The sequence below is a fragment of the Equus asinus genome, chromosome 8 (assembly GCF_041296235.1).
Source record: "Equus asinus isolate D_3611 breed Donkey chromosome 8, EquAss-T2T_v2, whole genome shotgun sequence".
Classification (NCBI taxonomy): domain Eukaryota; kingdom Metazoa; phylum Chordata; class Mammalia; order Perissodactyla; family Equidae; genus Equus; species Equus asinus.
This window is the reverse complement of record NC_091797.1, coordinates 43440936-43452988: the sequence shown is the minus strand read 5'-3', so window position 1 is coordinate 43452988 and position 12053 is coordinate 43440936. Positions and strand designations below refer to the sequence as shown.

The following is a 12053-nucleotide window of genomic DNA, read 5'->3' as shown; positions in this document are numbered from 1 at the left end:
CAATTCCATGGTCAGTTGACCAATCTCCTGTGAAGGCAGTTTGCGAACGTGAACTACAAGCCGAGAACTCCCCTGCTGAACCGAAACTCTGATCATCCGGACAGCTCCATTTGCTAGAGCGATTTAACCTAATATCTTGTGATTTTTTAAAGAAGTAACATACGAGTGCTGGGACGGAGAGGTTTTTTTTAAAGGAAATTGAAGGTCAAGGCAGGTGCATTTAGGGAAGGCAGAAATAGGAAGAGTTAAAGAATTTTCTTTTTTGTTTTAGGAAAAACTTTGAAACAATAATTTGGGCTTATAGGAAACTTTAGGGACAGAAGGAGGACAAGGATTTTCGTGGCCGGTTAGCTCAGTTGGTTAGAGCGTGGTGCTAATAACGCCAAGGTCGCGGGTTCGATCCCCGTACGGGCCAGGCCAGGAGGACTTTTGTTATCTTTATTCACAGATGTGGTCCCTCAGTCTCACGTCTGCTCCCAGGACTCAATCTATGGATAAAACAAAAGACTCGCTGAGAATTAAAAGATTCAACACACACCAGGCATTTCCCCCAGAGTTGAGATCCTCGTTTGGTCCCTATCTTCAGTGTCAAAGGACGCCAGTGACCCAGGAAGGGGAAAAGATCCACGCGTGGCAAGGTTTTCCATTGGGAAACTGATGCTTGCAAAAAACTGACCTATTGGGATTATTTCCTTCCGAAAAGAACTTATAAAACCATCTGCGCTTCCCACACTTGCACACTTGGGTCTCCACTAATTCAGTGAAAGATGAAACAAGCTTTTTTAATGACATATGAAAAAATTTTTATTAACATCGACGTAATAGGAAAGAAACAGCTTCGTTTTGAACTTTCTGAAGATCCATTCGACAGGTAGAAGCCTCGTTATTTTTAAAATGTTTCATTTCAGGTAAAATATATTCACACGCTTCACAGAAAACATAAAAAGGTACAGTGACAAGTTTCCTCCTCTCCTTGTACCTCAACTACCGGAAAACCATTTCCAACTTCTGTAGGTGAACTCTGCGCATAATTGCTTACTATGGTTTCCAGTTTCCTTTATACAAGCAGATAAGGTATATAAGCTTTTGTTTTCCCTTCTTTCCATGAAAGAGTCAGCTTATTGACACATCGTGCTGCAACTTGCCTTCATCACTTAACAATATAATGTGGAACCTCTATTTTATCAGTATTTAGAGAGCTTTCAAATAGCACTTTCAATATTGTACACTTGGCAAAATCGGAGCTTACTTTCTGAAAAGTCGACATATTCAGCAGAAGTTGACTCTGAAATATTCCAACCTTTCGCATCGTTGAAGAAGAGAATGTACACAAGGAGGAGACTGTGAAACTGCAGAGCAGGAGGGGAGACGACGTTCAGAAGGTTCTTCTACAAAGGGGGACAAAGCACTTTCTGCTAAACTCATGAGCATGAAAAGAGCCCTGAATAGGGGCTCCCAGGTGGTTTGGTGATGAAAGAAAATTAGGTATTAATTGGACAAATGTTTATTACTCCTGTCACTCTTCAGAATGCAATAATTAGTTGTCCTTCTCTGTCTGGTAGATGAGGAAGATACATTTTTATGTGAACAAAGCAGAATCCAAGAGAGTTCGTGCAAGATTCTGATTCTTTTGTTTTAAAGTCAACTTCATTAGGGAATGATTTGCCTACAATAAAATGCACCCATTTTAAGTACAAAATTTGATGAATTTTGACATATTTATACATGCATGTAAGAGCTAACATAATTAAAGTAGAGAACATTTCTATGATCTGAAAAAGCTCCCCATGCTTGTGGTAGTCAGAATAATGGCGCCCCCATAGATGTCCATATCCTAACCCCTTGAGAGCTATGAATACGTCACTTTACATGACCAAAGGGACTTTGCAGATGTGATTAAGCTAAGATCTTGAAATGAGGTAATTATCTTGAATTACCTGGATTGGGCCCAATGTAATCCCAAGACTCCTTGTAAGAGGGGTCAGCATCAGAGAAGGGGAGGAGTCACATCACGGAAGCAGAGGTTCTGGAGATGCAAGGCTATGGGCCCAGGGATGCCGCAGCCTCCTGAAGTTGGAAGAGGGAAGGCAACAGAGTCTCCTCTAGAACTTACAGAAGGAATGCAGTCCTGCTGGCCCATTTTAGACTCCTGACCACAGCTGTAAGACAATAAATTTATGTTGCTTTAAACCACTCAGTTTGTGGTTACAACAGCAATAGGAAAGGAATACATGCCCTTTCCCGGTCAGTCACATCCCCACCCCAGCTCCAGGGAACAGCAGATCTGTTTCCTTCACAATGGTTTCTCCTTCTCTGGAATTTCTTATAGATCATACACGATGTATGTTGTGTTCCTGGCTTCTTTTGCTCAGCACAATATTTTTGAGATTCACTCATGTTGTTGCACGTATCAGCAGTTTGTTTCATTTTGTTCCAGAGCTGCACTCGGTTGTACAGACATATAACCATGTGTTTTTCTATTCGCCTGTGTACGGACATTTGCATTGTTTTAATTTTCTAGCTATTATGAGTAGAACTGCTATGAACATTCATGTAGCAAGTATGTTTGAACATATTTTGTATTAGTCAGAGTTCTCCAGAGAAAGAGAAGATATATAGATGGGTAAAGAGAGGGAGAGAGACTGAGATTTTAAGGAATTGACTCATACCAATGTGGAAGTAGCCAAATACAAAATCTGCAGGCTAGTTTGACTGGCTGGAGACCCAGAAAAGAACTGATGTTACCGCTTTAATGAAAAGGCAATCTGCTGGCAGAATTCCCTCTTTCTTGGGAGAGGTCAGTCTGTTTTCTCTTAAGGCCTTCAACTGATTGGCTGAGGCCCACCCACATTATAGAGGAAATCGGCTTTACTCAAAGTCTATTGCTTCACCTGTGAATCTCGTCTAAAAAGTATCTTCACAGCAACATGTGAACTACTGTTTGACCAAATATGTGGGTCCTGTGGGTCCAAATGTCCTGGCCTTCTTGGCACATAAAATTAACCATCATATAAGTCTTCATTTCTTGTTGGGTAAATAGCTAGGAATGGAATTGCTGGGGATTTGGTAAATGTGTGTTTAACTTTCTGAGAAACTACCAAATGTTTTCCAAAGGTCTGGTGCCATTTTACGTTTCAAATGATATTTTGTGAGAGTTCCAGTTGTACCAAACCTCTCCAACACTTTGTATTGTTAGTTATTCAGATTTTAGACAGTCTACTGTATTTAAAGAATAGTCTCATCGTGGCATTAATTTGCATTCCCCATCACTAATAATGAGCATTTTTTCATATGCTTCTTGACTATTCATATCTCTTCTTTTTTGAAGTGTGTGTTCAGGTCTTTTGGCATGTTTTTCTTGGGTTTTGTCATTTAGTATTGAGTTGTAAGAGTCCCTCAAGTATTTTGGATATAAGTCCTTTCTCAGTTACGTATTGGAGTATGTTCCCACAGTGTGTGACTTGCCTTTTCGTTTTCTTACTGGGCTCTCGCAGAGAGCAGAAGTTTTTCATTTTGATGGGGAACATTTCATCAAAGTTTCGTGTTTTATGGTTCACGTGCTCCATGGTCACGATGATTTTCTCCTATGTTTTCTTCTGAGAGTTTTATAAATTAGTGCTTTTGTTTAGGTCTATGATCTATTTGGAGTTAATTCTTGTTTATACTCTAAGATCAAGGTCAAAGTTAATTTTTTCCATGTGGTTATCCCATTGTTCCAGCACTATTATTTTTTTAAGAAAGAGAGAGTATTCTTTTCTCGTCCACTACATTGTCACTACTGTCAAGCCTTGCTGTGGCGGCATCCCACAGAATATAGAGGAAGAGTGGCACAGATGTAAGCTCAGCAACAATCTTCCTCACTATAAAAAAAGAAAAATGCACATTAGAAAAGTAATTTCTGGAGAGTCCTTGAAAATTATGCAAACATCTTCATCCTCCTCAGGGTTTTACCTACTAGTTTGGCATCCATAAATAATTCGGTAAGAATCAATTATTCCTGTAATCCTTTCAAATTGACAATGTAGTAACTGCATTGTTCTCTTTACCTGTGTTGCTTGGAATTCTACTCTAAGGAGGAGGTTCTCCTCCTCTGCTTATTTATTCATTCATTCATTCATTCATTCATTCATTTCAAATGGATTCACGGATTCTTATTCAACGAGTTACGATCATTAACCATTTATTTTAATGCTCCAGTTGTCACAGATCTGACCAATGTGAGCTCTTCAAATTAACTCCAAAGTCTTTTTGACATGTACCATCATTTTTAAAGAAGTTCTTCATTTCTGAGACAAGGAAAGTCTCCTCCTTTATATCATACTTTTTTTGCCCCAATCTTGAGATCAGCTATTTTTCAAAAAAGCTCTGGATCCATTCACCATCGAATGGTTTTTAGAAATCAAGATCCGAGTACTAGGTATGCTCATTGCTTCTAGGCTCTCTCAGGGGACAGAGATAGAAAATGTGGACATGCATACATATGCAAGTGTCTATATCTATATCTAGTTATCTATAAATAGATATAACCATGATTTCATACTGATACCTCCAACTCGAATCCAACAACCCAGGGGTTATTGTACTTTATCACTTTTCTATTTGTAACTTCCTTCTCCAACAGATCGAAAGTAGTTCTCATTATCTTCAGTCTGTTTTACTTACCTGGAAAAGAGAGAAGGACGTTGAAGAGGATCAGGAGTTCTGGCAATGCTGGAAAGCTCCAAGTAAGATATTTGTTTTCATTTTCCAGCAGTAATTTCCAACACTGTACATTTCACACCAGAGATTGCATGGGGCAGAACACTCCACAAGGTCCAGGCTGAGTTCTATAAACTAGCAAGCCCATGTTAGGATCCTAGGGTGCTGATTGTAATAGTTCTGCTTAATGGAACTTACTAATGCTCTTTTTGTGATATGCTACGTCACTAATTTTTGTCAGTGTTCCCTGTGCCCTTGAGAAGAAGGTATATTCTCTATACCAGGTTATTAATTAATTTTGATATATATCGGTATAAGTTCTACCTTCAGGTTTATGCGGATTTGGTTTTCTATATCCTTCCTCGTTTTGTGTCCATTTGACCTATCATGTGCGGAAGGTGTCATTTTAAAGCCTAGTATTCTTAGTGCTTTTTAAATCTATTCCTTGTATCTTTTGCAATTTTTATTTTACAAATGTAGTTGGTGCATCTTTTAGCACATAACTTTGTAACTGTTCTAGCTTTATTGAAATCATGGCCTTTAACATTAAAAGTTGATCTTTTTGGCCGTGTTTAATCTTTTCGGCCTGAAGTCAAATTTATCTAATGTCGAGATCACAAACCTTGCCTTCTCCTTGTTTCTACCTGGTGTACCTGAGCCCATTCCTTTATTTTCTTCTTTCTGAATCGTTTTATTTTAGACCTGTAGGACATTTGGTCCAGTCCAAAACGTCCATAAGAACTTTGTCACATCTGGAGGGCAAGAGAAAGGAGCTCACCACATTTGTTCTTAATGGAAACATAAAGAATCTCGTAGTTCCACTGGGAATTGAACCCAGGATCTTCTGCGTGTAAGGCAGACGTGCTAACCACTACACCATGGAACCCAAAGATAGTATGGCCTTTTAAGTGCTCTTACTAGAACCAAAATCAGAAAAGAAAATTAAAAATGGACACAGATAGGTATTATGGCTAAGAATTTACTCCCGTGAACCTGGTTCAGAGAGGAGGTATGCAGACACATGAACTATCTACATATTACACACGCAACTTTGAAAGTCTTAATGGGTAGTGTCACCCGCAAATACAGGATCAGAATGACTTCAGATGTTCAATGGCACTCTCCATTCCTAGCCTCCTGGAACACTCTCAGTCTAGTCTACATTTATCCAGCTTTTTGACCCATATTTATTGAGAGCTTACTACGTTCCAGACACTTTACAAGGCATTGGAGATGCAGTAGTAAATACAAAGGTCAAAATCCTTTCTTGACGTGACATTGTGGTTTCTAACGCATGCCGGACATGCCATCAGTGTGTTCATATTTCCAGGAAACTGTGGCAGAATTTAGCAGCAATTTATATTACTCCTCCTTCACCCCTTGTCCTGAAGCCAGAACTTGCGCATTTCAATTTAAAAGATCAAAAACCACATTCATTAAGATCACCACCAACCCCATCATAAATATCGAGCATTATCATGAAATTGGTTTAGAATTTGCAGACCCCTCAGAAGAGTCTTAGGGTTGTTCATATGCCTGACCTAGCTAATAGAAAGTTATTGGCCTGGACATAAACAACATATTTGTGCTATTGGGCTAATTTTTCTTGTGCTCCTATAGGCAGTCAAACATGCCTGAGCCAGCCTGCTAGTTCCATAAGAGTCTGAGACTCACAAGAAACAGAGTCCACTCTCTCTCCCCTCTGAGCTTGTAGCAACTGACCCCCAGATGTTTGAGCAAGCCCAGCTGAAATCAATAAATGTACCCAGGTGAGCTCAGCCTACATCAATTGACCCTGAGCCAACCAGCAGTCCTGTGAGAATAAATAATTATGTTTTATGCTACCGATATTTGGGGTGATTTCTTATGCAGTAAAAGCAAATTGATTCATAAGGAGACAAACTTTGAGAATATCCTCTCTGAGATGCAGGAGTTGACTTCAATATTCACCTGACTTCAAGGATATATCCTCACGTATTATTCACTTGTGGAGTGCCCACTTCCTTGAAAATATCAGTCACACATTGCATGACCACACCTGCCCAGTCAGGAGGCCATTGAGTGATGGATATTCATTCTGTGGGGATTTTCCACTCAGCAGTTAACCATTATTATATCTAGTTAATACTCCAATCGTCTGGGAGAGAAACTGGTTTTTGTTGACTTCTGGGATACATATTAACATATGCATACCAAAAGGAGACAGAGACATTAAAAAAGAGAAAAGCACAGACCAGTAACACTCATAAACATAAGCACACAAATCTTTAAACACATTTTGGCAAATCAAATTCAGCAATATGTAAAAAGCATAAGAGATCGTTATTACATGGGGTTTATCCCAGTCTGCCTTAACATTCAAAAAATTAAGCAATGTTCCTCACCAAATTAATAGACCAAGCAGACAGAAAGCATATGATCTTACGAGTAGAGGCAGAAAAAGCACTCAGGTTAACTCAACATCCGTTCATGATAAAAATTCATGAAAACTAAATCAAATCAAACACAGAGTATCTACAAAAAATAATGTACACCTACCATCATATATAATGGTTAGAGACTGAACGCTTTCCCCCTTAACTTTGGAATCGAGGCAAGAATGTCCTTTTTCTCACTTTTCCTATTCAAGGAAAGTACTGAAAATCCTAGCTGCTACAATACAACAAACTGTGCAGATTTTAAAAGAAGAAATACAGCTGTCTTTACTCACAGACTTGATTTTCTATGAGGAAAACCCCATACAATCTACAGTCGAACTCCTGGACCTAATAACGGAGATACAAGGTCAACATACTAAATTCAGTCGTATTTCTGTGTAGCAGCAATGAATGACTGAAATTTGAATTTTTTCAAAAAAGGAAGTATTTAGATATGTCTAACAAAATATCTGTAGAATCGGTATGCAAGTAACCGAAAAGTGAGACATACATCTTGTTTACAGATTGGAAGACCCAAAATTGTTAAGGTATCAATTCTCCACAAATTGATCTCTGGATTCATAACAGTTCCAATCAAAATCTCAGCACGCTGTTAAATAGACAGCGGCAAGCTGATTCTAAAATTTATATCGATAGGCAAAGAAAACAAAGTAGCCAAAACAATTCTGAAAAAGAAGAACAACGCCAGAGGACTCAAATTATCCCGTTTCAAGACTTAAAGCTACAATAATTAAGACTGTGGTATTAGCAAAACGACAGACACATACGTCAGTGGAATAGAATAGAGAAGTCAGGGATAGGGCCACACAAATATCGTCAACTGATTTTTGAAAACCATTCAGTGGAGAAGGACAGACTTTTCATGAAATGATGCTGGAAATTTGGAAGTCTAGATGCAAAAAAGGCCCGTGACACATACATCATGCCTCATACAAAAGTTAAGGCAGAATGTATCATAGACTGTATTTGTTTCCTATGGCTCCCCTAACATATTACCACAGATTTGGTGGTTTAAAACAGCAGAAGCTGCTTCTTCACAGTTCCGGGGCCCAGAAATCCAAAATCATTATCACTGGGCTGAACCCCAGGTGTTGGTGAGGTCCAAGGGCTCGAGGAGAATCCATTCCAGCTTCTGGTGGCCACCAGAATTGTACCATATCACTCTAATCTCTGCTTCCATGGTCACCCTGTCTTCTCTTCTATCTGTGTGTCTTAAGTCCCCCTTTCTTCCTCTTATAAGGAGACATGTGATTGCATATAGGGTCCCCCGGAATAATCAGGACAAGCTCTCTATCTCAAGATCCTTAACTTAATCACATCTCAAAGTCTTTTACTACCACGTAAAATAACATCCACAGGTTCTCGGGATTAGGACACGGATACCTTGGGAGGGGATATTATTCACCCTATTGATACCGGCCCTGATATCAGTTTCCCCACATTGAACCCAACATATATGAGGTTAAAACCAAAGCACTCATTCCCTGCTTACTCCCTGGCTTTCTGGCTCCAGAATCCGCTATCCACCAGGGAGACAGACACCGCCGAGGATAAGCACCTGGAACCATTGTCTCCACCCCACAAGGACATACAGGCTGGTGGGAAAGCTGCTGACCAGCAAGGTCACCGGCTTCCTCCTACTGCAAGTAGTTGCAAGGTCAAAGACAGGCTGATGGGAAAGCTCTGACCAGCAAGGCCACATGCTCCCCTACCTAAAACCCCAAATAAAAACCCCTGCTTTTAGCTTTTTGGGGAGTTTGGGATTTCAGTGTTAGCTGCCCTCTCTCCTTGCTTAGGGGTGTGCAATAATAAAATTCTTCCTTTCTTCCACTGCACCCGGTGTCAGAGATTGGCTTGCTGTGCAACAGGTGAGCGAACTCACTTCAGGTTCAATATCACTACCACATAGACCTAAATATAAAACAGAGATCTACAATACTTCTAGAAGAAAGCATAGGACATAATCTGTGTGACCCTGGGTTTCGCAATCAACTTTTAGATACAACAGGATTTTGATTTCACCTGTGTAAACACGAGTTACTTTTATCTAAATATGAAAACAGAGAGAGAGAAAGAGAGACAGGTGGTGGAATTTCCTGATCGTTACAAGTGCATTTATAGGCTCCTGATGTCTGCGTTTACAAATAGTTGATTACGCTATTCCCACGGATCCGACAAGAGGGGAGGTAGCAGGGAAAAGCGCTGAGACTGAGATACAGGTCGGGGACAATCAGATTTGTGTTCTCCCTCCCCTGCTTCCTCGGCCTCTCGACTCTCCTCCTGTTTAAGTCTGGACCCTTAGTTTCGTGCTCAGCCACTTTGTTCTCTTTTCCTTGTGCTGCCCCCTTTTCCAGTCTATTTGCACTTCTTTCTATTCTTTCCCTCAAGTGCCGCCCAGTTTCATCTTAACTTTCATCTTCGCGGCACCAGGACTGGATGCTACCTTTACCGGTCTTTGGGGCTCATCCTCTACTACCCCGTCTTCAGCTAAATTGGCCTTCTTCCTCGGGGCCTGGCTGTCCTCTGTGACTGCAGCCCCGAGGGAGCCTGACTCGGATCGCTGGAGCAGCGAGACCGCTCGCAAGACTGGCTTGTCTGGCGGCCGCCGCTCCCGCCCGTGTACTGTATATTTTATAAAACATTTCATGTGCTACAGCAAATTGTTTGCCACTCTTCGCGAATACCCGAAAATGGTCAGTTTCACGTGGGATACAAAGCAACAGCTTGGCCTCAAAGAGAAGAAAACCAACAGTGTTTGAGTGCCCGCATTTTGCCGATTGACTTACGCGTCGTTTCAGCTAAGCCTCACAGCGATCTTCCTTGCTTTGTCAATCGAACCGATCATTATCTCCCTATTACAGAAACTGAGAAGTATCGAAACTGAGAAATAGCTTCCATAGGAAGCCGCACAAACTCCTCGAAGTGAAAGGGCTTGGCTGCATATTTCAAGATCCAGCGGCTCAAGAAAGTTTCTTTTTTTTCCTCTCTCCCTTAGCACAGCGTATAACCAGCTGTGCACCTTTTAAGAGAGACGAAGAGAAAAGCTTCATGCAGATCCTGAGGATTAGTCCTGATACTCTTCTGCGGATCAAATATTCTTGAGAACTACGAAGGGCAGACTGAAAAGCAACATCACCTTCAAATGATGTGTGAGTCAGCAGCCCCTCGGCCTGGGCTCCGTGGCTTAGTTGGTCAAAGCGCCTGTCTAGTAAACAGGAGATCCTGGGTTCGAATCCCAGCGGGGCCTCTCAAGGCGACCTTTTGCAATTCACTGGACACAAATGCAGACAACTGGAGCTAGACCTCCCATCAAGCCCCACAAGTGCAAGGGACAGCTTCGCCCAAACTATCTTACGAAAAAACAAGCCAACAAAAATCTCTCCTGATTGCCTGTGACGGGAACACCAAAATATCTCCGCTGGGAACTCAAAACGTTTTTCTTCTAATATGATGAGATGAGTATTGGAATTGCCTAGCAGAATCAGGTTTGCTTCTCGGTCTTCGTTTCCTTTACCGTTTTATCAAGTCTCACTCACCACTTAGCTTTTAGGTCATCTCTGTCACTCCCTTAAGGTTTTGTTGTTGTTGTTTTCTGGTTTTTTTGGGTTTTTTTTTTGTTTGTTTTTTGCCTCCTGGAAACTTTGCCACAGCTGGGGCATTGTCAATATTTGGGTTTTTTGAATGGCTCCTTGAATGACCACTCTTCGCCCCGCCATCCCACCTCGTCCAATTTTGCACCAAATAGCTTTTTCGCCCACTGCATAGTGCTATGAACCATGCTTCTCAAAACTTCGTGGGCATGGGAATCACCTGGTGATCCACTAAAATGCAGATTTTATTTCACTCCGACTGTGACCAGGATTCTGCATTTCTACAAGCTCTCAGGTGATGTCTATACTGCTGTTACATGAACCGGGCTTTGAGTCATGTGAGCGAATCAAAGACGAGTTGACTACTTCCCATGCTGGGAACTCAAGACGTTTTTCTTCTAATACTATGAGGTGAGCATTGGAATCAAAGAACAGGTGAGTATTTCAGTATGGTAACAGGAAAATGCTTTCTCTCTACAAACTAATTCCCAAACAAGACCTGGAAATTCACAGATATGCCTTTAACTAAAGTGTCTTATCTCAAACTGAAATCCTGTTTCTCTACTGGAGAAACTCTAACTGGAATACTCTACTGGAATACTCTAAGGTTAATGCAGGCTCATTACCCCTAAATCCCATTAAATCTCACCTGGTCCATGACTTCCCATCACCAATGACTGCTCCTCATTTGAACCTTCATGGCCTCGCCTTACGGTTCTTTTGAGCAGCTCTTAGACTCTGACAGAAGTTTTCCTGGGTGCTCTCTCCTAATCAATCACCTTGTCTGTTGAAGCTGGGTTCTATCCACTTTAGCATTCCTTGCATTGCACCTTTCATCAACATTTGTGTATTGGCAGATGGGATGGAAAGGGTGAAAGATTGAAATGTAAAGAGTGGGGATGCTGGAAAGTTGAGCATTCAGAAAAGAATGTCATGAGTGTTCCCACCAAGTTTTAAACCAGGACTCTTCGGTGTGTGAGGCAAAGGTGGAAACCTCAACATGACGGGACTCACATGGAAAGGACTTCTCTTGCAAACTTATATCATAAGAGTCTTGGTCTTCATCAGCGCTTCTTACCTGGAATTGTACTCTGTTCTCTCTCATTGTAATGCTGCTTCATGTTGACCCTGCCTCTACAATTCCACGTTAACGTTGGTCCCAAGGTACTAGACCAGCCCAGAAATGTCCAACCCACAATCTGTGTTGTGCTTGTGAAGCCTCACCTCACACGCATGTAGAGCAACCTCACAGGTCTGGGCACTTATTAGAACTGACGTTAACATTATAATAACACCACAGAAACACTACCCTCTCCGATGCTGGAAG

General features: G+C 41.1%; 3 non-coding genes across 3 annotated transcripts; 2 read left to right on the top strand and 1 right to left on the bottom strand.

The window, feature by feature from the left end:
- Positions 1-341: 341 nt before the first annotated feature.
- Positions 342-415, top strand: TRNAI-AAU (transfer RNA isoleucine (anticodon AAU)). Its single transcript has one exon. It is a non-coding gene; the product is annotated as a tRNA-Ile (tRNA).
- A 5096-nt stretch (positions 416-5511) lies between these two features.
- On the bottom strand, positions 5512-5584 carry TRNAV-UAC (transfer RNA valine (anticodon UAC)). The gene has a single exon. It is a non-coding gene; the product is annotated as a tRNA-Val (tRNA).
- A 4725-nt stretch (positions 5585-10309) lies between these two features.
- Positions 10310-10383, top strand: TRNAT-AGU (transfer RNA threonine (anticodon AGU)). The gene has a single exon. It is a non-coding gene; the product is annotated as a tRNA-Thr (tRNA).
- Positions 10384-12053: the final 1670 nt, after the last annotated feature.